The 25,751-nt window shown below is 42.9% G+C and overlaps 1 protein-coding gene across 10 annotated transcripts in view; it reads right to left on the reverse strand.

Annotated features, from left to right (window-relative positions):
* The window catches only part of RAD51B (RAD51 paralog B), a 479,852-nt gene that overhangs the window by 191,282 nt on the left and 262,819 nt on the right, over nucleotides 1-25,751 (reverse strand). Inside the window, exon 9 of one of the 10 annotated variants that reach the window (XR_010374377.1) lies at nucleotides 24,682-24,805. The exons of the other annotated variants lie outside the window; for them this stretch is intronic. The gene's annotated coding sequence lies outside the window, so the exon portion shown is untranslated. The remainder of the gene's footprint in view (nucleotides 1-24,681; nucleotides 24,806-25,751) is intronic. 10 annotated transcript variants of the gene reach the window in all.

The raw sequence follows: 25,751 nt of genomic DNA on the forward strand, positions 1-25,751 counted from the left end.
AGAACAACCCACTGAACTCTGTCCCAAGGGTCACTTGTTACATTGAGTACCTATCCTAAAAATCAGCACAAACTCAGTTATAGCAAGACATTTACAATAATATAGCCTGATTATCAGCCATCTGTTCTAACAGTCAGAAGCTCGGGGGGCTTGGGGAGGTAGGTTTGGTTTGGGGGTTTGGGGCTTTTTTTTTGGGGGGGGGGGGCAGGGTTCTTTTTAAAGTTGTAACTACAAGGCAGGCATTTGCACTACATTCCTGCTGTTTCTGGATCTTTCTTTCAAAATTACAGATGCAAAAACATCCTGGAAAACCTAAACCAAAGTTCTTTTGAAAAATTCAGAGTTTCATCCAAATAGAACCACGACCAAATAAAGCCATAAAATCAGGAACTGCTCCAAGTACACTGTGATGAGCCCTCAGTTTAACCGAGTTTGAAATGAATTCTAACACACAAATAAATCCTGTGTACCTTTTGGGTTTTCTGGCAAACACATTGCACAGTCTTAGTTATTACTCATATGGGAGTTTTGCCACATTAATGGAACTAACATGCTGCATCTCTTTTGCTAGCATAAGTTCTTAAATTATTTTAAAGGTTCCCGTATCTCAGTTCTGCTTTCCGTGTTAAAGCTGGCATATCTAGCAGCAGTGGCTCACTGCGGAGGGCACACGCCATTTCAGCATTGGCTTGGAAAAATGCGTTGCTTGGGATGCAAATGCTCTCCATTTGAACATACCATTGAAATAAATATAACCGAAATAAATATTTATCAACTCAGCTATAACTATTTCCATTTAACAGCGGACAGTGCTGGACAACAGACAGGAATGTTAATGACTCAACTATTCATTCTTTTTATATGCCTCATTTAATTGATGAACGTCACATCAAATATACATCAGTGGGACTTGTAAGTCTCACCTGCCCAGTACAGTAGGGAAATCTGTTGCTTATGTTAATTTTACCAGCAGAAAACTACATCCCATTCTCTCTGCAAGGTAAAGAGCTACGTTTCTTTCAAAAATGACAATTTAGATTCTTCTTACGTCACTGGTTCCCAGAGGTAAAGAAACTGTAGCCTCAAGGGATCTGAAGTGGGACTCTGAATTTTGAGACACTTGTAGTAGCACCTTCACTTTTCTTCGGCAGCCCTCCCAGTTCCACCCAGGACAAGACTACTTTTTATCAGTTTCAGTGAGGTTCCATGCCAAAATAACATTTCCCAGCATCTACTGTGCCTGCTGCCTTGTCTGAAATAACTTTTAATAAACTGACCTCATCATTACCCAACAGCAAAACTTCTCTGTTACTTTCTGTGCCACAACATGGTAGATGTTCCCCTTAACAGATTTTATCAGTGATGTAATTTCCTAGTACAAAACTGCTTCACACATTCATGAATGTCTGGGGTGGGGGGGGACAGGCAGAGATAAATTGTCTGAGATCAGCACTAAACCTTGCCTCATCTCCCAGGGGTGATGAATCATGCACCCTGCTCAGAATAAACACGTCCTCAGCAAAGGGGACTGTTGGATGGATTAGATGGAAAACACCCTAACTGGAGGATTTTGTTTGTCTGTAGATGCCAGCCCAATGCATAAACAGAAAAAAGAAACTACGTCACTGCTCTGTGATTAAGTTGCTGTCCCGAGAATATCTCAAGCCCTCTCACTAAAAACAGGTTCATTTTTTCCCCTTTGTAATCCAGTTTTTAAAGTATTCAGCTTATCATTTATCTTTGCACTGTGAACCTCTCATTGCTCTCCACGGTATAGCTAATAGCCAGTTACTACCTAGAAATGCAAATTTTGCACAAACATCCACTTTATTTTTGGATGGCTTAAAGAAGAAGATATGCCAATGGCAAGGGAGGGGAGGAGAGAGAAAAAAAATTGGCGAGGGGAGCCAAGACTGAAATGGGGTCAGCGGCAGGAAGTGAAGCAGGGTGGGGAGAGCTGAGCTCCGCAACGGGAGGGAACAGCAAACTGGCTGGAGCCAGCAAAGCATCATGAGAAGGAGACAGGACAGCATAAGGCAATGAGCATGCTGCGCTCTGGGTCATGTGAGAAAGCCACAGGGAAGACTTTATAGTACCATTAAAACAGAATATTTTAAATATTTGAAAACTGGACTAGGGTAGAATGATAATACCGCAAATAAACTGAGTACCGATCCACAAGTCATTTCTTACTTCTCATCTGCTCCAAGAAAAGTCAAAAGGTCTTGCAAGTGAGACTGCACAATTTATACACAACTCTAAGCAACCCTTATGATTTCCTTCTGGGGAAAAGCTAGCATGCCAGCTGAAAAGCACAACAGGTGAAGACCCCTTGAAACTTCACACAGCAAAGAGCAGCTACCTGTTAATGTACTGCACCTGTACTCCATAAACCACACTAGCTTTTTTTATAAGTTTCTGATAATTTTTTATTACACTGTGTTGATAATGTTCTGTAAAATACTCTGAGGGGGTCTTTGTAGTCTTTATCAGTTCTGAATCCTGGAGAAGGATCTTTTTGTGCTTGAACAGGGCTGTTAGAGATCAACTGGAAGCCTCAGTATGTTGTCACTAAATAACTCTCCTTAAAGACAAGTGTTCTCACAGGAGGATCCTCCAGTTTCAAGACTACTTCCTTACTTCACCTAAAAAGCAAACAATAACCTATCTTCTCAGACGGAATGCTTGTTTTTCTGGTAAAATAATTAACCTTTCCACAGGTCTAGTTCACATATCACAATTTGAAAACAAAATATGATTAACCTTTCACCACTTCTGGATGTTTTAGCTTGCTCGTTCACAGAAGTACCTCACGCCTTCGCTATATGAACTTCACCCATACACCCAAGGACTCAGCCTGGACACCAGAGAAGGCCAACAAATTCAGCATACAGCTCTCTGTACATGCCAAAAAGAGCCCTCCAGCACTCAGAAGAAACCTGGGGTTTTGTCCCAGTGCTCCTTTGAGTAAAATGTACAGTTGGAGGCTGCCTGAGGATCGCGTACACCCTGATTTTATAAAGTGTCTTCCTACATTTAGTAAGCCGCAGAACAGTTAAAAGGGTCATTTAATTACCCAGCCCTGGGAATTGCCCTTTTAAACAAGTTCATGGCCATAAAATGCTATTCTACCAATGACTCTGTGGTATTCAAACAAGGCCACAGAAAAGTTCAGCATTTGCCAAAAACAAGGGGAGGTCCATTTAATTTTCTACTTAAAGGCAACATTAGTAACTTCAGAAAGTCCAGGCAGGGTCGGAGGCAACAAATCAGCTACTTTTTACTGAATTTAAAGCTCATTATTACTGGGGTCTTTTTAGAATTATTTCAAATTTTAGAAGCCATATTAAATCCAGTTAACTACTCTTTGTGTTCTGGAAACATGCGGACAGGTTGGGCTGACATGCCAATGACTTCTGGAGTAGTCCATGCTCAGCCTGTATGACACTTGCTGGGTCTTTTACACTGGAAGAAAGATGGTATAGCCATAGCAATTTAAAAGCCCTATTAGCTGAGCTCTGCAACAGCAGCTAGCAATAGGTTCGGAAGATTAAGGGTTTATTGTCCTTTTTGTCTTCTCTTTCCTTCTGTTAAACAGGTAAGTGCTTCAAGTTCACAGTTTGGTTGTGAAATAAGAGAGGCTTGCCATGGCAGCATCACTTAATAAAGCTACCGTATTTCCATCATCTGAAAAAAGTGCATTTGGTGTTCTGCTGTTCGGGCAAGCAAAAAGGTCACGTCATATATTCTGTGACACAGTACTTGCTGCAAGAGATATGCAACAGCGTTTGAGAAGAAAAGAAGCTATTTAGAGATATCACAGTGAAACTAGACAAGAAGTTACAATCCAATTACTGTGGCATCTTACTTGCAAGTCCAGGGCAGCTGAAAATATGTTTGGAGAGCTCAGAAAAATGTCACTTGTCTTAGAGATACCACTCCTCCTCCAGCTCAAACACATTCAGCTGTGGCACATCATCTCTCATCTCACATCCACCAAAACATAAGACACGGAAACATATTTATACTTACACATGCTACCTTCAGCTACCCATCATTCAGTGTCCTGTACCTGTCTGAAAGTAACTAATGATGGACACTCATTTCTATGAGATGGCAGGATCCTTTTCAGTGAAGTTTAAGGTGTATTTTTCCCTATAAGTCCCAGTTGCCAAAGCAATGCATGGGCTGATCAAATGAACGAAACGTTCTGAGGGCAATTTAGCGCTTGGTTGCTCCGCCTTATGTATTTGGAATTTCCAGAAAAGTGGTTCATTCCCAACTGGATAGTGCTAGAAAATGGGTTTCTACACTGGCCCCTCAGCAGCAGATCTTATAAATGTCAAGAAATCTCTAACTGACCAGTTGCATTGTCTGGAATCACCTGATTCAATCTGAAACAGGCGAAGAAACTGCTCAGTTTCTTTGACAGTCTCATGTTTTTGAGAAAATGGTTTCCTACCTTTGTTCAAAGTTGCTCAGGCAGAGGCAGTGAAACGCCCAGTATAACATTCCCAACTGGTAGAATATTCTAGGTTGAAAAATATGCAGTAGGTTATAGCTGAAATCTGAGTCTGTCAATTTTGCATAACCATTTCTTAACATACTCTGATGTGTTTTGCAGGCTGTGGTTTGTTAAACAGATAACCTGTTTAAGGAATGCCAGGCCAGGACTCAAGGTTAAGCAGAAGGTTCACTCTAGGACCATTACAACATCCAGAGATGCTAGAGTAGAACATGAGGCTGCATGATGTTAAGTAGCCAAGAACAACAACAGCCACCCAGATGAGTGAAAAGGTGGGTTTTCTTTCCCTTGCTGAAATAATACTGTGTACGAAAGGAACTGGACATAGTAATGAGGGAGAAACACAGAAAGCTTTAGTGGACCTGGACTCCCAAAGCCATTTCCTAAGATAAGCCTGCACAGAGCTTGAAGGGGGCCTCACAGAGAGACATTCAAATCTACTGTAGCAAGAGGGAATCCAGGCTAAACACAGGCTTTGAAAGGGGTCAAAGAGTAGGAAAAACTTCATGACCAGCATCTACGTCCTTACTCTGAGACTACCAAGACAAGGGAGATCCAGTTACCTACCTTGGAGCACAAACTCGCTGCTGCACAGAAGGCAGCTAATAACTTCCTATTTCATGTAGGAAGGAAAGCTCTCCAGACTTAGAGGGTGGCCCAAAGAGCGGGATTTCGAAGGATCAGGCAGAGGACACTGATAAAAATGGTATCCAGGCTGGACTGACCACTGCTCCCAACTCCTGCACCTTAAAATTTCATCATACTGTTTATTCCCTTTCCTTTCCTGCTCATTATAGCAGGGTAATGGAAAAGAAAAAGTTTTCAAATTGCACCTCTGCTTGCAAATTCTGTGCCAGGACAGTTGCTTTGCCAGGGCAGTTGTTCTCACTGAGCCCTCCTGACACGCTCAGTCAGCAAACATGCCCAAGCAGAGCTACAAGCAGAGCCTGTGTTTGGCAGCGGGGAGCTAAAGATCGTTGTGCCCCTCCTCTCCTTGCTTTCTGAGTTCAGTCTTTTTGCTGACCAGCGTTGATCAGATGGGCCCTAGATTTTAATAGCTATGTGAAAAGGAGAAGGGATGTGCTTGTGCTGAACAGTAAACCCACCTCAGGTTGGAACATACCAAGAGTTATCCATTTGAAAAACAAAACAAAAACCCTGGATGCTTTACACCAATGGAAGCTGCAGAGTGGTTCACACTGGAACTGTGCACACACACACACACACACACACACACACACACACACACCCCCCAGGCTTCACAGTGCAAGTGAAGGGGCTTATTAGAGATGAAAGAGGACCTCACATCACCCCTTGTAAGGGACCATTGTCTCTCTTTCTGCTACAGTGTTCTGTGAAGCTGTGGGAAACAAATGACCTCCGAGCCACAGCGCTGTGTGCAACTGCAAAAGAAAAGGAAGGAGGAGGGGGAAGCAGTTTTGTGGGAGCGCCAGCGTCCCCGATGTCCCACCTTCCAACCCTATCCCCACCGTGCCAACCCTGCGCACAGCACAGAGGTGTTTCTCATGCCTCCAGCTCCTGCTGCAGCCCTGTCAGCAACAAAACTGGAATCTCAGCAGAGAGAGCAAGGCACCCTTCCCCATCAGCATGAGGGGTTTTCCCACCTGGCTTCCCAGCTGGTTACTCAAGCTTAATGGTTGAAGGTGTGCTCCAGACCTCCTGCTTTTGATTTGTACTTTTTCATACCATTAATAAGAAACAAAAAATGCTGCTTCAGTTGGAAGAAAGGCAGACAGGGATCAAACAACAGAGCAACCAACAAGAAGTAAATGAAGCACTGAGGAAAAGGGAGAGAAAGAAGGATGGGTGTATCACACAAAGCGAAAAGTATCTATAGCTGATGCTTATCCCATGTCCATTACTGAGTTTCTGGTCATGAGAGATCTGGGAGGAGCAAAGGTCAGTTAAACAGTACTCAAGCACATACACTCCCCAAAGCCTGCTGAGCTACTTTGAATACAAAAAAACACACTAATTTATTCTTTCTGGTCTTCTCTTCTTTTTTGCTCGCTCCTCATAACTTTTGTTCCAGTCATTTGATCAATCTTTACACTTTTCACCTGAATAGAAGACCATCCCCTGTTATATTCAGCACTGCTTGGGAGAGCAAGACTGGTATTTGTGACCTCCAGGATAAACTGTTGATTCCACCAGGAAGTGAAGTCTAGCATTTTTGTGAAGACTATTGGTTCAGGAATATAAATTTCTCTTAGCTCATTAATGCAAAACTGTGTTTTCCACTCAGCATCTGGTTCAAGATTTGAGAAACCAGGATTACAGTCTGTAGCGCTCTCCATCCTGGCTCAATATACCAGGCTTTCTCAAAAGGGCTTGGGTCAGTTTTCTGTCATCTTCTCTCTCCTGACTTTTTTGCCCCATGTGCCTACGTTCTCTTTCTTTTTTCCCCAGCGCATATGCAGAAACACATCAAAATGTTAGTTCAGATCTACTATAAAACAAAGTTAGGCAATCCGAGAGAAGATGACAACTTTTTCCTAGCAATAGAGAACGTTACTCATGAATAGAGGGGCATTTTCCAGTATGAACACTTGTGTGATAGCACTTGCTTAGTGGTTAAACAGATTGTGTGAGCTTCTCTCCATATTTCACTTCAGCTTAGTAGAGGCCCTTCCCTACTGCTGGCCTGCTTGGAGCTGTTGCTGAGAATTACAAGGTGTGTAAGGTATAATAAATCATGCAAATATTAGTGTGCCACAAGAACAAGACCAGTTGGCTCATTTCTTTAGAAGTGAATTATGGTGTGCCTCATAAGGAGTCACACTGAAACATATACTGGCGAAGATTTCTGTGTTCGTGCACTGGTATGAGGATCAGCTAGCAAAGGAGGAGCAGGTGAGCAGCTCCTGACTTGAAAAGGCAAAGAAGTGTATCTCAACGAGGAGCAACTGCCTAGTTCATCCTCCTCCTGATCATAGACTAGTAATGATAGTATACTTGCCTGTTGTATTTTGAAACATGGGCTTCTGAGCCATTCCTTTGGCTTCCTTGCTTTTTGGAAAGAAACATTTGCAATACACCTTGCAATCTCTGCCATTCCTGTCCACAAAGCTTCCATAAGAAATGGCTACATGAGCTACGAAAACAGGATTCTACTGGGATGTTTCTACTCTTCTAGAAACACAGAGCTTAAAAGAGCTAATACACTAGAAAAATCCACTAGAAGTGACCCAGCAGCAGGCATGGGAGGCTTTAACTTGACTTGAAAGGAGCACAGGCCCTTTTCTTGTAGCCAGGTAACATGAGCCAGTTTAGTTAATGGTGTCTTCCTGGTTCCACCAGGAATTCCAGGGCAAATGTGAAGACTTATGTCTTCAGAAAAATTTTAGATACTCTCACAGATGCTTCCCTGAAGTAAGAAAAGCCGATGCAGACCACAAAAGGCATGTAAACACTCACTAGAGCTGGTCTACAGATGGATGGACGACATCAATCCAGCCAGTTAAAAAAAGAAAATAGCATCACCATCAGGAGCTGGGTACCAGTCTCAAAGATTTACCATGATAGTCCCGCTAAAAGGAACACAGATTCTCCACGCTCCATCATTGTGAGTGGTGCTGCAGACATTAAGAACCACTAAAAATTTGTTTTCCCACGAGGTTACCTCAAGTAGATCACTGCTAAAAGACTTGGTAAGTGGCAACCTGTAGACACTGTGTTTTGATTTCATATGGTATCTGCTTCCTCTGGTATTCCCTTGCCAAGGTAGCACATAATCCTTTTCAATAAAGAAGCACTGTTCAGGCAATTGCCAAGCCAGCAGCTAAAGGAAAAAATAATAACCCTTAGCAAAGAATACACAAACAACTATCTACAATCTGAAAGAAAATCCACTTAGATACAAAGTAAACAGGAAACTGAAGTGTCTTGAGTTTAAATGAGGGAAAGCTGCTGATGAGTTCTGCCTCTCTGGAGAATAAAAGCATTTCGGTCTTATGGCCACTGGCAGTAAAGATCTTTTTTATTCTGTCTCCTCAAAACCTTAAGCCTGTGATCACTAACCAGTGAGCATGAGGGAAGATTAATTCCCTCATCATTAAGTTCTTCAGTCTTTTACCCTGAATACAAGTTCAAAATTGCACACAGCATCTTTACACAAAAAGCAGTCCTTGGGTTTCATAATCTAGGCTACCCTTCCACGGCAAGTACAGTTTATTACACAGAGGAACGCCAAAAGTTAAGTGGGTAAGTTTATACAGACATACCACACTATTTGTATTGGATTGATTAAGAATCCAGCAAATGAAAACAATAACTCTAAAGAAAACAATCTAAGAACAGCGTGTTCTTTATGTATTTGTAATTTCGGTTCCTAAAAAGACACACTTTCAAGAGTTGAATATGTAATTGTTTTCAAAACTTAAAAATGAGCAGTAATGAGTAAGGCAATTGGCCTAAATAGTCTTTTCCAGCAGCACTTTATGTACAATTTCTATTTAATTTTAAATCCCTGACTTCCATGAGTTTTTCAAATCTCTTTTATAGGAAAACATCACAGTTGATACTGATTTCTATATTTCGTGTAATACGACTCAAAAAGGTTGAATATGTAATTTTCAAATAATTAAAAGAACCCCATTTCTGTTGAAGGGAATGTTGCAGTTGTCACTGATATCGTATGAGGATTGCAAGACAATTCCTACTGACTGGGTCCCAGTAGATTCAACACCGAATTTTACTGTCAAAATTGCCTTTACCTTCAAAAAAGGAAGAAATTCAAACAATACAAGGTAAATTAAATTATGATGTGATTATAAAAGTAAAGGAAACTAACCAAAAGAAAATTGATCAATAAAACAACACAGAAGCAAAGAGTTTCCCATTTGATTGCTAGTTATCCTTTCAAAATTACTAAGATGTAAATCCTTCAAGAATTTTGCTCAAAGTGTTGTTAAACTAACATCTACAAACAAGAAACAGCTGAGAATCAGCAAGTCAGCCCTCCTCTAAATGTTATTGAAAGGATATGCTCAAAATTAGAAGGATTGAATCACAGAATGAAGTACAGGTCCTGGGAGAATTTACAGGTATTTTAACAAAAAGCATCCACCTCAAGACATGAAGGCCTAGATACTATCTGCACAGCGCATAGTAGTTTTTCCCACTGAGCAGCTGAGGAAGCCGAGACTGATGATCACAGTTCCCAACTGTGTAGTTTTCTCCTTGTTCTGATGGAGACATACATGGCTTCACTTACTTTTTTAATCTCATCAAATTCTTGTGGCTGACAGCTAGAGAAGTACCTGAATTTATGCTTCCTGGTTCTCTTCATACCCTTGCTCACTGTGAAACCCTGCAGCTGCCCCACTGGAGCCACACTGACTTTCTGCGCAGCTCCCTATTGCTCTTGTGGAGATTCAGGTGAAGGTTAGGATACAGTTGTCTGAGGTGAAAGAGCACCCTGCAGCAAATAACACAGCCAACATGTATCACAAATAGCATTTAGTGAATCAACAGCCATACCTGGCAGACAAAAATCAGTTCTCCAGTATCAGTGGTAGTCACTGGCTTAGCACTGATTGGAAATTGGTAGACTTCTTTTTCCCCATCACTCTGACAAAACAACTTGCTATGCATATGAAACTACTACTCCCTTCTTCCTCCCTACTGCATTTCATATACAGGATATTTCTGGAATCATGAAAACAAAGACCAGATTTTATATGCTTTACTCACAGGTAATCTCTGTGAATGAGTCAAGCAACTTCTGACTCTGTTTGGATAAGCTAGAATCAGAACACCTTAAAAACAATGCAAGCTTCTAAAGCTTCCATAACTGCTGCAAAGGCTATTTCATTTCTTCTAGTCCTGGTTATTCATAATGAGCTAAAACTTCCAAGGCTTTTTGACACAGTCAGAAATCCAGTGATGCAAAATCATTGCTTTAAGAAAACTAGGGTATGAAAGTGATGGGGAAATTCTAAGCAATACAGATTTTATACTGTCTGTGAATTGTAACTTTGTTCTGTTCTTTTTCACCTTTATGCATCTGCACAATTGGAGTCATCTAGGACATACCACAGGAGTGATTTGTTCTTCCATCCCCAGTCAAAGAAAGCAAAAAAACCCTACCCCAAACTGAACTTTCTCCAGAAAAAAAGTTCTTATGACGTTTGCAGCCTAATATTTTAGATATGAGATTAAGACAAGCTTTCACTTATAAAAGCATTCATCTGCAACAAATATATATCTTCTGAATGTATCCTGTAATTATAAATGTCAGATAATTGTTATCTGTACTTATCAGTCTTAATAAGACTAAAGGTACAACTGGGTAGGATTACAAACTCACTCATAGAGAGGAACAAGTGTTTTTCAAGCAGGGAACCACTGGCCCCCGTGTCCTGGATCTCAGCACAAGTGTGGTCAGTCAGCCTTACCACTACAACAGAAGCAGTTGGTCAGAGGGGGAATGAGGAGCAGGTAAACATGAATGCGTTGATCCTTGGCTCCCAGCCATACAACTCAATAAGTTATTGTCTGAAGCAATGAAGGGATGGTAATCCATAGCTCAAATAAGCCAACGTTACACTGTTACATGATCATTCTGCCAACGCATAGAAGAAAGAAAAACTTCAGCTTAACGATGCATCTTCAGCTTTCAGTGCTATCTCTGGCTACTCCTGAAGCACAACTTACAACTTGCCCCCTGCTTACGGCTGGGCTTTAATTTATAATTATGCAAAATAAGTTGATGCTAGGACTAGAATTACAATAAGCACAATCCACGTTTTCTCAAAGGCTATCCAGCAAGAGCTCCTAACCTAGAAACCTAAAATTACATTGGCAATCATCAGACTTAACCTTTAAAAACTCAGCCTTCCTAAAGTGAAGTCAGATGCACATCTGTGATTATCAGCACAACCCTGATGTTGGCTACACTATAAAATGATCCCAGTGCTGGCTACAGCACGAGACTGCCCATAGTTCCTTATTCTGGTATTATCGGCATGCAATTTGTTGGACAGATTCTGTAATCCACAGATGAAGGTAGTTGTAGGTTTTGAGTTTATCCAGCATTAACAGCCCCTAATAACTTACTTCAGTGCAGACATAACAAATGGAAATGGCTTTAAATTATCCTTCCCCTGAGACATAATTTTGTAAGAGAACAAACTCTATATGCACAAAGAGAGATTTCCAATGTAAACATGCAGTGGAAGCTAAAAGCTGCAGTCACATTTAGGGCAAAGCAAGGGATACAATTTCAAAGGCACTGATTTCTTTCCAGTTCACAATATATATATTCTCTTCTGCTGACTTTTCTGCCCTTTGTGCTCAGAAGACCATGTATATTAAAGAAGTCACTTTTTAAATTTTTGAGGCCTTAATGGGCTTTGTCTCATTTTTCCCCTCACACAACTACTCTGGCTGGGATGCAGGATCTACAGTCACTATGATGGGCTACTTGCAAGCACCAGAGTCATTACCAGCATCTGACTATCAGCATTTTAAATGATCCTTTATGTTTTCAGAAGATAGACTGTAGAGTTTTGACTAACTTATTAGCTAATTTGAAATTCTTAAACTGCAAGTTATAAAGATAATGTGTAATAACTCAAGTATGGAGGATTCTTTGTCGTCTTCTTTCTCGGGATTAAGGTAATATCAGGCCTGATTTTGTACTTGATGAGATGCCAAGCAGAGTCAGAGAGAAAAGGTGCTTTACAGAGAGGAATCAAATGCCAGTGCTAGCAAAACCTGTGCCTATGAACTATAATATTTTTAACCACTGACTTCTTAGGACTCTGACAAATATACCTATGAAGACATTCTATCTCAACCAGTATTATTTGGAGGTTTGACCTCATCACCTCTCATCAAAACACTATACCACATCTAAGTTCAACAGAAAGCTTCTAGCCATTTTGCACAACACTATATTGACTTATTTCAAAACTGAAGTTTAGATGCCTAAAGGTTAGTCGGTTTTGTTGGTCTGTCTTTTCAACGGAGACACTCTTTCTAAACATTGCTAATGTGCAATGCTGAACCAGCACCCTAAAAGAGTAGATGAACTATCTATTTTAAGAATAAATCTATTAACCTAGACAACAAAAATGTTCTCCGTCATCCGAGGTCTATCGTTTCAGACCACCATGTTTAAATAGAAACAATCTGTATTTAAACATTCTCTGTAATGAACAAATTTAAGGATTCAAAATTAAATAAAAGCCAAGCAGAAACAAAAAAGATGCAAATGGCAAACCCATGAAGAAAAGGAGGATGCTTTTCTAACAAGCTAACATTTGTATGCAAAGATTACATACTGTAAAGTGGCAGAAAAGCTGTCATTACCATCATTTATAATCCAGCAAAGCAAAACAATAGCCTGGCATGTACAAAGGATCAATTCTGTGATAGTCATAAATGTTTGTATGTGATGCAGCTTTCTATCTCGTACTCTAGATATTATGTGCTGATGTTATACTAGCTTTGTTACTAGCCCTGATACTACACTGGCTAGTAAAACCAGATCTAATCACATGAGAAAGTTCCTTTAGAAGGGTTATTTTGCTTCATCTACCCTCTAATACTATTTCTCTTTTAAAGGTTCCCCCCAGACCTCATACAATAAGGGAAATAATCCATTGCTCTCATATTCTTTAGGATATACAAGTCACTCCCTCAGCAACATTTACCACATACAATTTGCCACCCACCCCAACCCTGATCTGTTGTGTTTTAGAAGGATGCTGCTTCTGACATATAATCCACAAAAAGAAATTTCAAAGCCATCATGCTTTTTGAAAGACCATGACACAGGAGTCATTGGCTTAGGAAGTTTCTTCACTATCTCATTAGAAAGCTTCATGTTTTAATCCTAGGACGGCAAATATCACAAGAGGTAAGATGTGAACTGCTTAATGTGTTCAATTAAAGAACAATTGGCAATGCCTGAAATTTCCATGTTGCGAACACTTACATATCAAAAATTTTGTACCCATATTCTCTCATAACGACTAGAGTCCCCATCTTCAAATTCTAACCTAGTCAAACACACCTAAAGCTACTGGTACACAGATTTTGGCTTTAAAGACCAGTTTGTTTATTTGTTGGTTTGGTATTTTTTAAAAAAAATCAATTATTTAATGAACGGTTGACCAAAGGCTAGTCTGCAATTTTCCCAAGTAAAATATTTTACTATTAGATGAAAAAAGATCTGATAATCGTAACAACTCCAAAGAAAAACATAAAAGGAATGATGATTCATCCAAGCTGCCCCAATAGATCAATTGTAAAAGACTGAATATGTGGTTATCAATAAATCCATCTGCATGTATACACATATGCACAGGCACAAAGATATCTCTCTCTTCTATTATATACTGAATCACCTTTGTGTTTGTTTAGGAAAGAGAGGTGGAATGTGAAAGTTAACAGCTGTTTCAGACATTTATCTCCTGGATAATGTGTCTTCTGAAAGGAAACCATGCATTAAAATTTGGTACTCCTGTCCTGTGAAGAAACCTAACTTAAGAAGTACAGAAATGGGATTTTAAATGATTTTAGATCAGCTGCAACAGCTAAGTAAAAGGTTTTTACAAATGTAAGCGGGGAGTTTGCTTTAATTTTACTAAATAACTTCCTTGGTTTTTTGTTTTTTGTTTTTCTTTTTCATTCTTCAACAGCCCAGGACACAAAATATTTGGAAAAACTACCTATACTAAGCATGTTCTCTGACGGTATATACATACAGCATTCTGCAAAGTGCACGGCTTTGTCATCTGCAACTTCACCTGCTTCACTTCCTGACAAGGTTTGAGCACAGGAAGTTCCAGCTAAACATGAGAAAAAACTTCTCTACTGTGCGGGTGCCAGAGCAGGGGCACAGGCTGCCCTGGGAGGTTGTGGGGTCCCTTCCCTGGGGACATTCACCCCCCGCCTGGACGCGGCCCTGTGCCCCTGCTCTGGGGGTGCCTGCTCACGCAGGGGGTGGGAGGGGGTGAGCTCCAGGGGTCCCTTCCAACCCCACCCATTCTGGGATTCTGTGATCCCTCAACACAAGGATGATGATGTGTTTCTGTATGGAACTGTTTATAGCACTATCAGGTATAAACAAATATAAAATAATAATAGAAATAATAATAGACCTGGACAGCACTTGCACTGAGCACAGTCTGTAACACAGCCAAGCCAGTAACTGAACATTTGAAACTATCCTCCCTGAGATGGAGGAGACCATTGCATGCACTGGGAAATAAATCCACTCTGCAATTTCAGTAATAAAAGATTATGAAGATGAGCAGGGAGAGAGCAGCAACCAAAGAAAACAGAAAGATCCATTATCATTTCAGTTGGAATTCAGTCAAAAGGAAGCTGAAACCACCACTTCACCATGAGATACTCAGGAGAGACAGTTATTTCTGGAGGAACTGAAGTTACACAAGAGCGTTTTGACAGATACCAGGAAACCAAATCCAAAAATGAGATGCTAATTCACAGTAAGACACAGTGACAGCCACTGCTTACTGACTCTTCTGCCTTATTGCCAAATGCAGCAAGAGCATGCCATTTGCAAGACAGATAACTCCTTCCTTCTGAAGGCACAAAAATCACAGGCTAAAGGCCACTTTCAATCTGAATCCCATTTCCAAACATATCAGGGTTTGGGCGTGTTGGGAAAGAAGCGTTGAGAAAGAAGTACCCAGTTCCTCTTGAGTGGCCAGAGGAGAATCCCTTCACCTCTCATTTGTGATCCTTCACTTCCTCCTCCTGAATAACCTTGACCTGTCTTTTGTTACGAGGTACTTATTGAAAAAAACCCCACAATACAGTAACGCCTGGTGAATAAGAATCTTGCCTCCCCCCCAATAAAAATCTTAATTCACAGAACGGAACATTTTAAAGGTTAACAACATTGTAAGCTGGTATTTTGTCATCGGCACTGAACGCAGCAGCGGCAACAGTAAGTCCCGCGGCCGGGCGCTGGGCTGGGGCGGACAAGGGGGTTCCGGAGCCGGGGAAGCCCGAGGGAGCCTAGAACGGCCCGGCCCGGCCGCTCTCGCGAGGGAGGCTGACGCAGCCCGGGCATCGCCACGAGCAACCGCGGGAGATTTAAACGGCCCCAGGGAGCGCGAGCGACCGGGATGCGGCACGGCAGTTTGCACAGCCAGGGCGAGCGGGGATGGTGCTGCATCCAGCTTGTAGACCCGCAGCCCGGGAGGTTCTCTAGGTCTCTGCCAGGATGGTGGGCACTCGCCACAGAGCTAAAAGCATTGTTCCCATGGCAAAAGCCCCCGAGAGGTCTGATGCATCCACCCAGATCGAGCTGGAGGCTTCACTACAGACGGTAGGTTGCAACATGTGCCCCAACCCTTCTCCCTCTCCTGGTGAGAAGGTAAGTACCTGCACAAGGTGTGCACAGGCTGATGACCTGCTGCGCCAGGTGGCTGAGTTGCAGGAGACAGTTAGAAGGCTGCGTAGTGTTAGTAGAACTGAGGCGGAGATAGACAGGCGGTCTCAAACCACACTCCTGTAGCAGACACCACTGTGAAGGAGGAGGCACCTTGGACCCTGGTGACCTGCAAAAGCAGGGCTCTGCCTCAGCCCCCACCTTCCAGTATCACCACCAGCAAGGGATGTGAAGCTTTAGTGTCTGCAGACACCCACGAGCAAGGTCCACAAGGTGCAGCTGTACCAGCAGCACAGAGTGGATACCCTAAAAAGAAGAGGCGAGTGCTCGCAGTGGGTGACTCTCTGTTAAAAGGCACTGAGGCGCCCATCTGCCGGCCTGACAGGGCGTCACGAGAGGTTTGCTGTCTGCCAGGAGCTAAGATCCGAGACATCACGGAGAGGTGCCACAATTTGTCAAAAGCTACTCTTCCATGTGGGCACAAATGACGCTGCAAGCCAGAGTCTGGGCAGAACTAAGCAAGACTATAAAGCTCTGGGAAAGCAAGTGAAAAATACTGGTGCCCAAGTTATCTTCTCCTCTATACTACCTGTTGGAAAACAATGGGTGACTAGAAATAGGCAAATAATACAAATCAGCTCCTGGCTATGTGGCTGGCATCAACAGGAGGGTTTTGGCTTTTATGACAACAGGACGTTCTTCAACAACCACAGGCTGCTAGGGAGGGATGGACTCCACCTGTCGGGAAGGGGCAAGGGAATCTCTGGCAGCAGGCTGGCAAGCTTGGTGGGGTGGGCTTTAAACTGAGGAACTCGGGGGGAGGGCGACAAACTGGCAATGCTAATGCCATCACACACGATGGGGGAATGCAACAGGACAACCTGAGCAGTGATAAAGGTGCCATGGTGGCCTCACGCAATGGCAACCAAGAGACCGACCACCTCAAGGGTTTGCACGGCTATAGTGGGTCCTCGTACAACCCTCCAGGGAAACCTGTCTGCTCAAGCACCTTTCTGAAATGCCTGTACACCAATAAACAGGAGGAACCAGAGGTCTGTGTGCGGTCACAGGGCCGTGATCTCACTGCAATCACAGAGACATGGTGGGACAGCTCGCATGACTGGAATGGGGTCATGGATGGCTACAGGCTTTTCAGGAAAGACAGACCAGCAAGGCGAGGTGGGAGAGTTGCTCTTTATGTGAGGGGAGCAACGGGAATGCATCGAGCTCTGCCTTGGAATGGAAGGAGAACAAGTTCAGAGCTTGTGGGTAAAAATTAAGGGACAGCCAAATATGGGTGACACTGTTGTGGGTGTTTGCTACAGGCCACCTGATCAGGAAGAGGAAGTTGATGAAGCCTTCTACAGACAGCTGGAAGTAGCCTCACAATCGCAGGCCCTGGTCCTCATGGGGGACTTCAACCACCCTGATATTTGCTGGAAAAGCAACACGACGAGCCATGCACAATCCAGAAGGTTCCTACAGAGCATCGAGGACAACTTTTTGATGCAGGTGGTGGAGGAGCCAACGAGGCGAGATGTGCTGCTCCACCTTATCCTAACAGACAAGGAAGGGCTAGCTGAGGATGTGAGGGTTGGGGGTAGCCTTGGCTGCAGTGACCATGAGATGGTCGAGTTCAGGATACTGCATGATAGAAGCAGGGTGACAAGTAGGATTACAACCCTGGACTTCAAGAGGGCCAACTTTGGCCTCTTCAAAGACCTGCTACGAGGGATCCCATGGGCTAGGGCTCTGGAAGGCAGGGGGGTCCAAGAGAGCCGGACAGTATTCAAGGACCACTTCCTCCGAGCTCAAGATCAGTGCATCCCCAGGAGGAAGAAGTCAGGCAGAGGAGCCAGGAGACCCGCATGGATAAGCAAAGAGCTTCTAGAGAAACTCAAACGGAAGAAGGAGGTTCACAGTATGTGGAAAAAGGGACTGGCCACTTGGGAGGAATATAGGAATGTTGTCAGGGTGTGCAGAGATGGGACGAGGAAGGCCAAGGCCCACTTGGAATTAAACCTGGCCAGGGATGTCAAAGATAACAAGAAGGGCTTCTTTAAATACATCAGCAGTAAAAGGAAGACTGGGGATGCAGCGGGCCCACTGCTGAACAAGGAAGGGGTCCTGGTGATGCAGGACGCAGAGAAGGCGGAGTTGCTGAAAGCCTCTTTGCTTCAGTCTTCACTGCTAAGGCTGGCTCTCAGGCATCTCAGCCCCCAGAAGAGAGAGAAAAATCTGCGGAAAGGAAGACTTACCATTGGTTGAGAAAGACTGGGTCAGAGATCACCTATGCAAACCTGATCCTCACAAATCCATGGGCCCCGATGGGATACACCTGTGAGTGCTGAGGGAGCTGGTGGATGTTGCTGCTGAGCCACTCTCCATTGTCTTTGAAAGGTCGTGGAGAACAGGGGAGGTGCCCAAGGGCTGGAGGACAGCTAATGTCACTCCCATCTTCAAAAAGGGCAAGAAGGAGGACTGGGGAAACTATAGGCCAGTCAGCCTCACCTCCATCCCCGGAAAGGTGATGGAGCAGTTCATCCTGGAGGTCATCTCCAGGCATGTAGAGGACAAGAAGGTTATCAGAAATAGCCAACATGGATTCACCAAGGGAAGATCATGCTTGACCAACCCAATAGCATTCTATGATGGTGTGACTAGCTGGGTCGACGAAGGGAGAGCAGTACATGTTGTCTATCTTGACTTCAGTAAGGCATTCGACACTGTCTCCCATAGCCTCCTCACCAGCAAGTTAAGGCAGTGTGGGTTGGATGAGTGGACACTGAGGTGCATAGAAACTGGCTCAACATCAAAACTCATAAGATCATGATCAATGGGGCAGAGTCTGGATGGAGGCCTGTCACTAGTGGTGTTCCCCAGGGGTCTGTGCTGGGTCCAGTCCTGTTCAACATATTCATCAGTGACCTGGATGATGGGATAGAGTGTAACCTCAGCAAGTTCGCTGATGACACCAAGCTTGGAGGAGTGGCTGATACACCAGAAGGTTGTGTTGCCATCCAACGAGACCTGGACAGGCTGGAGAGCTGGGCCAAGGGGGACATGGTGAAATTCAGCAAAAGCAAGTGCAAGTTCCTGCACCTGGGGAGGAACAACCCCAGGCACCAGTACAGGCTGGGCCTGAACTACTGGAAAGTGGCTCTGCTGAGAGGGACCTCGGAGTGCTGGAGGACAACAAGCTGACCATGAGCCAGCAATGTGCCCTTGTGGCCAAGAAGGCCAACACTATCCTGGGCTGCATAAAAAGGAGTGTGGGCAGAAGGTCGAGGGAGGTTATCCTCCCCCTCTGCTCTGCCCTAGTGAGACCACATACGGAGTGCTGTGTCCTGTTTTGGGCCCCCCAGTTTAAGAAGGACAGGGAACTGCTTGAGCAAGTCCAGCGGAGAGCTACCAAGATGATCAGGGGACTGGAGTATCTCCCTTATGAGGAGAGGCTGAGAGACTTGGGTTTGTTCAGCCTGGAGAAGACTGAGGGGGGATTTCATTAATACCTATAAATATCTAAAGGGTGGGTGTCAGGATGATGGGTCTGGACTCTTTTCAATAGTCCCCAATGACAGGACAAGGCAATGGGCACAAGCTGGAACACAGGAAGTTCCAGCTAAACATGAGAAAAAACTTCTCTACTGTGAGGGTGCCAGAGCAGTGGAAGAGGCTGCCCAGGGAAGTTCTGGAGTCTCTATCCCTGGAGACATTCAAAACCTGCCTGGATGTGGTCCCGTGCCCCCTGCTCTAGGTGTTCCTGCTCAAGTGGGGGGTTGGATAAGATGATCTCCAGAGGTCCCTTCCAACCCCTGCCATTCTGTGATTCTGTGATTTAATTGTGATTCAGAAAGTAAAAAAAATTCTGAAGCAGAAAGCTGTTCTTATACAAGTCAGAATGCAAAAACACTTGTGCAGAGACCATAAGGACTGTGCAGTGCTTTCTCAGAGTGAACTGGGTGAAGCAACTTCAAAAATTTCTTCTGCCTTTTAGTCCCTTCCCTCAGGCTTCATCTCATTAATCCCAAACACATGAAGTTTGGTCACCCAAAGGAAAGACAAATCCAGAGGGTCTCACCTGTGTTTTATGCTTGCCATCTTTTGACTGAATTACTTCAGTGCTTCATTTGAAAAGGTTCTACTTTCGTAAATAGTATTACCAAACATCTTTATACAAGCCACAGACCGTCAAGTGAGATCCTGAGTACTTCTTCAGATGGCAACCAGGATTCAACGCTCATTTCTGTTGCCTTTGGTGTTAGTTTCACTGTAAAAAACATCCCTTGTCCTAACATGACATGACAAAATATGGAAGAATACACAGATTTCTATTATACACTTCCAAATCCTGTCAAATGTCTCCATCCAGAAACCAGCCTAAGTCCTACTTTGAAATAACCAGAGCCAACTCCTAAATCATTTCAAGGAATATGCCATTTTGTGAATTGTATCACAACTTGTTCATCTATAGCTGTAAAACAGAGAGATGCTTGCCCATTTGGACCTGTTCTTTGACTAAAAGGTCTTCTTGCAGTCCTAAAGCTCATAACCTTAATGAGCTGAGAACCTATTGCCTCAGCTGCTGCACTTTATGCTACCAATTTACAGCGTACTCTCTGAGAAAGAAGAAAGCCTACACAGGCATTTCCACAAAGCACACTTCCTGTCTCATCAACACGTCTTCATTCTATGCCCACTAGAAGCTGGATGCTACTTCACTGTTAAAGACAAATCCCTCTTCTCCCCTGAATCCAGGCTGCCAGCCCAGTCCTGCTGGTTCCAGGCTGCCAGTCAACCATACTAGGGCACTGGGGACTCACACGGTAAATATTTGAAGAGCCATGGTTACAGCAGCAGTTTTCATCACTGCTTTTATTGTCAAGGTATTCACAGTGGCCACCATTTCAAGAAAGGAGAAAAAACTGAAGTCTTCTATAGGGAAACCCAAACCACCTATTCTTTTGTCCTCCTCCTTCCATAACTGATCAGGCTCTTGAGGCTGATGAGAGATGCTGGCCCACGTTCATTATGCACATAATATTTACTGACAAAACATATGTAACAGCATCCTGCTTGTGATGCTGACAAATGTGTCCTGTAGGATCTCTTTGGCCAATCTCTTCAGCATAAACTTTCTGGTTTCACTCCTCTACCTGACTAGCTCCTTCTGTTCACTGAACATGCTGTTCTATTATCATGTTCTTCAAAAACCCTGAACGCAATGAAGGGCATGCAGCAATCTGGAATGCCACCTCTGTGTGCCATTCAGAGACCTCAACATAGTTACATTTTCAAAACTCCCAAGTTTGAAAATAAAACCATAAACGCATGAGGCTTAAGAGGCTTTGCTTGTATCTCAGCACTTCCCCAGGATCAAGTAATTTAAATCTATTATAACATTACAACAGCTTCTCTTCACCACATTCTCTTCTCACCAGGACATAGCAAGGCGGTCACATATAGTCTATCTACAGTGTCAGCATTTATCGATTTTGGAGACAGTGCATCCTACTTTCACAGTGTCAAAGGTTTATTCCATCTCAACTCTGACTCTGCTTAAAAGACAACTGAACTTGGCCCTCAAAAAAATGTGACTTTTTATAACCCACTGACAGTCACATAAACAGAAGGAAATAAGATCCCAGTTTTTGTAAGTGGCTAATCTCATCAGGACCTTGTTTTGTACTGTATCAGTGCTTTCCACACTAAGTCGGATCTAAGTCCGACAAAATATACAGAACCAGAGAGCAAAGGCTAAGACATTTACTGATTGCTGTGGAAGTCATTGATGGCCTCAGTACAATTCAGAAATCCCACTTGTTTGGAGGCAGATATTACTTCGGATGTTTTTTTGATGCTTATAAATCACAAGGGAACAATTTACATGATGACATCAACAGCAATCAGCAATCTGAATATTGCACATAAGAACAGGGCAGCAGGAACACCTTACCCCACATCTTTCAAATCTGACCTGTGTTCTTCATCTGAGCCCTCTGCATCCAGCACACTGGCAAATATGCAGAGCTTCCTCAGCCATCCAGCATCTCAGTGAATGACTGCTTTTTTTGGTAAATATTACTGACCACAGCTCAAAGGAGCTTTTCTATGGTTTTGATCTCCACTACAAATGCAAAGGGCTAAGCACCGTGTGGCCAGAAAAAGGTGCTTCCAGTGAGAGGCTAGGAAAAGTTCTACTTGTAGAGTCACTAAAAAGGGAAGGTAAGCTCTTCCACAACACAGTACAAAACTATTTGTACGAGAATTGTGCTTTAGACATTTAGAAACTGTAATTTGCATCCATCCGTCCCTGTTCTCAAAATCCCAGAACTTCCAAGAGGGCATGTGTCAAAAGAAAACAGATACACGAGGCTGGTTTGTGCACCTCACCAAGCTTACATGCCACCGCATGCAGAAACTAACAGTGTACACAGACATGCTATGAGTGAGCATGAATAAGTTACTCTTTCGGCATAATGCCTAGAAATATGAAAGAAGAGATTTCCGAGAAAACTTTTAGAAAAACTCATATAAGTAGTTAGTGAAGCACAGAGTTATAAATATGCACTTTCTCTCATGCCTTAGGATGACTTCAGATCTTAATTTCTTCCACAGATGCACCACTTTGGCAGGTTCTCACAAGACTGTTCAGAAACCCAATGATCAGAGTGCAAAAAAAGTTTTGTGCCTTCATCTATAAAGCACACCAAATGGACTGCATTTAGCTAGCCTTTCATTTTGCAGTCTCATTTTCCCTTACAGTAAAAAACATGGCAGTACACACAGCCATGAGTTTCCTGTCAGTATCTACCCTGGTCTGTGCCCCAAGAAGCTGGGTTAAAGATTTTTTTCTATACAATATTTCACATGGTCTTAAATACATCAATAACTAGAGTACCAGCTTCACAGATGAGCTTCCCCAAAGCTGTCACCCGTACTGCTTACTAGCAGTAGCTATATCCAAGGCCGAAGTTTACCACTTCTTCTTCCAGTCACTGCACACTCTTACATGTTTGCCCACCCAGCTGAGAAGAGTGAACTGCCAGGTAGCAGTTCCAAGCATAGGTACCTCTGCAATATTGCATTCTTACCAAACTCCTGAAGCCTTACACAGAAAAGCCTTTCTATGGCACGGACTGGTTTTGTGGTCCTCTTCTGAAGTCTCCCCCAGGATTTCCACACCCTCCCCAAACTCTGAGAATCAGAATTGGACACAAATTCCAGCAGAAGTTTACCAGTCCTGGCTATGGTAATAAACAGCATTCCTCCTTTCTACTTCTGCTAAAGCATATCAGGACCACATCAAAAGGCTCTTTGCCAGAGCTGGTTAGCAGACAGCTTCTGCGGAGGAAGTTTCAACTACTTTCCCACCCCAGGATAATCTCTGCCTAATGGTTTAAGTCTGTTTCTTATGCTGTATGCACAAACTTGCATTCTTTCCTCTCATTTACATTGCCTTTATTTGGCTGTAGTAGAACTACACAGAATTATGGCTGGTCTTTAAAAAGGAGCTAAAAACCAGACAAGGAGATAAACAGAATAACCCATTAAGCCATGAAGATGCTCTGTAAAAGTTGTGGGCAAGTATGCAGTTGAGTCAAAAAGGGGAAAACCTTCAGTCCTGCTGTCCATCTTGGGAATTGCCTGGGAAACCATCACATCAATGGAACGAATCTGGCACCATTCCACAGCATTAAGTTCACAAGTGAAAATTAATCTTCAAAGAAGTTACCAGTTGCTGCTGGTATTTAGAAGGAAAGTGTCCCTTCTTCCTAGTATGCTGCCATTCTTGTATGCACTAATAGTTTAACTAATTTGGACATTTGGGGAATATACACACTCATTTTTTCAGTTGTTTTTAGTTACAAGCATTTACACTCATCTTTGGTACAGATTGGAACTTCAATTTTAGGAGAACCGCCTGTATCTTGGAAATGAAAACAGAGTCAGGAGGAGCGTAACACATGGACTTACCCTGCCCACATATGGTCCATCAGTATTTATCTGTGAAGGCCAAAGGACAAATATACTTTAAAAACTACATTACATTATCTTTTATTTGTTTCCTTTTGCAACATTGGTTGCTCAAGCATGAAAGTGTAAACAGCATGATTCTCTCTTATCAGTGACCTGTCTGCTCCAAGACTTATTCAGAGGCCAGAAGCAGATTCTCCAGCATCATCACTGACTAACCTCACAGACGCTGGATTACCCTGTCAGTAAGGCTGCTGGGACAACAGTCTGGACAAAGAGCAAAAGCCTTTGTATACATACACATTTCTTCTTGAGTAACAAGGAAATAACTCAAACTAATATAGGTAACAAAATACCTTGGTGCAAACACATTCACGCACATATATATACACGTCGTACACAGGGCCTTAAGTCTAGAACCACAGGGAACCTGCAGGTGGGAACTGTTAGGAAGAGATGGGCAGAAAATCAGGCCTATCTTCAGGTTTTTGGCTGCAAGTTCTTCAAGCATTTTCTGCCCAAGCACATTAAAGCTCAAAAAAATTAGGTCTATCAACTGTAGTTACTTGGAGTCTCTGACTCAGTTTTTGGCCATGCAATAAGATCCAGTTTTCACTGCTGGGTCACTAGTTTGGCCCAAGTCAAGATACTGACTGGCTCTAGGAGAAATTATGTTTCACCTTTAGGTCACGGGTTTGGATCCAGTAGAGATCAGTAGTAGCTGAATGTCATCACCATCAGACAGTTGTTTACAGTCTGATGCAAAATGAGTTTGCCAACTTACCAGTTTCACTACACACTGCATCATCGTTGATGACCTTCACAAGAGCTTTAGCCATGCAGCAAGGACTAAACGGGAGCCTGAGCTTCCATGCTGACTGATAGGATGTGGAGTCTCCAGAACAAAGCTGAAATACAATGATAAGCCAGTAGAACAGCTTGTGCCACTACCACTTGTGTTCAATGGTCCAAGGACAAGAAGGAGACTATGGTTTGCAGAACTCTCAGCTTGGTGCCTTGCAGTAACACTGAAATTTATTAAAAAGTACAGACCGTTTGTAGCAAATATTTTCCTAACTACAGATGCAAGTAGAAGGCACAGTTGTATGTGTCAGTACCCTAAAAGCACCAAGATTCTTTTCATCTATCCTATATTAGGTGTTAGGAAAACATTAATGTTGACCATGAGGTGGGATTTAAAACACTCTCTCTAAACACACCTTGGTTACACCTGGTTAGTTACAGTAAGTTCATCACTGATGTTAGAGCCAGATACTTTTTAAGGAATGTCAACATTTGAGGGCTATGACTGTTATCCTGGGATTAATATGAGAGAAGTGGGCTGTGAGTTATGAGGGGATGTGTACTGCAAGAGATTTGGCAGGCCAGTGTTCTCATTAGGCCAAAAATCGGGATGTCCTAGGTCTGTATGTATGCTATTAATCACTAGCTGAGGCATACCATCAAAAGTAGCTTTTTCATTAAAAAATTCATTGCTCATGTCAATAGGAACAGAATTATCCTAGCTGCAGAGTTCAGATTTTGGAATAGAGCACAATTTCTTCAGGTTCTGTTCAAAACAATCTAAAATTAGCCACAGGGCCCCAGAAGAGAAAATATTTTTCTCCTCCTGCCTTCAGGCAGAACTATTCCATCTCAAAATTTATTAAGTATTTAGTAACCTGAGCTGGCAGAAAACATAATCTTCAAGCCAACAGCATGTTAAACAGTAACAAAGTAAGTAGATTTATTATTAAGGAATTAGCTACTTAGAGAATAAAATCCATGTCTTTTGAAAGAGCCCCCAGTTAATAGATTACATACATATTAGAGATTCAGCAAACTGTGTAACCT

Source organism: Phalacrocorax carbo, chromosome 9, assembly GCF_963921805.1.
Source record: "Phalacrocorax carbo chromosome 9, bPhaCar2.1, whole genome shotgun sequence".
Taxonomy (NCBI): domain Eukaryota; kingdom Metazoa; phylum Chordata; class Aves; order Suliformes; family Phalacrocoracidae; genus Phalacrocorax; species Phalacrocorax carbo.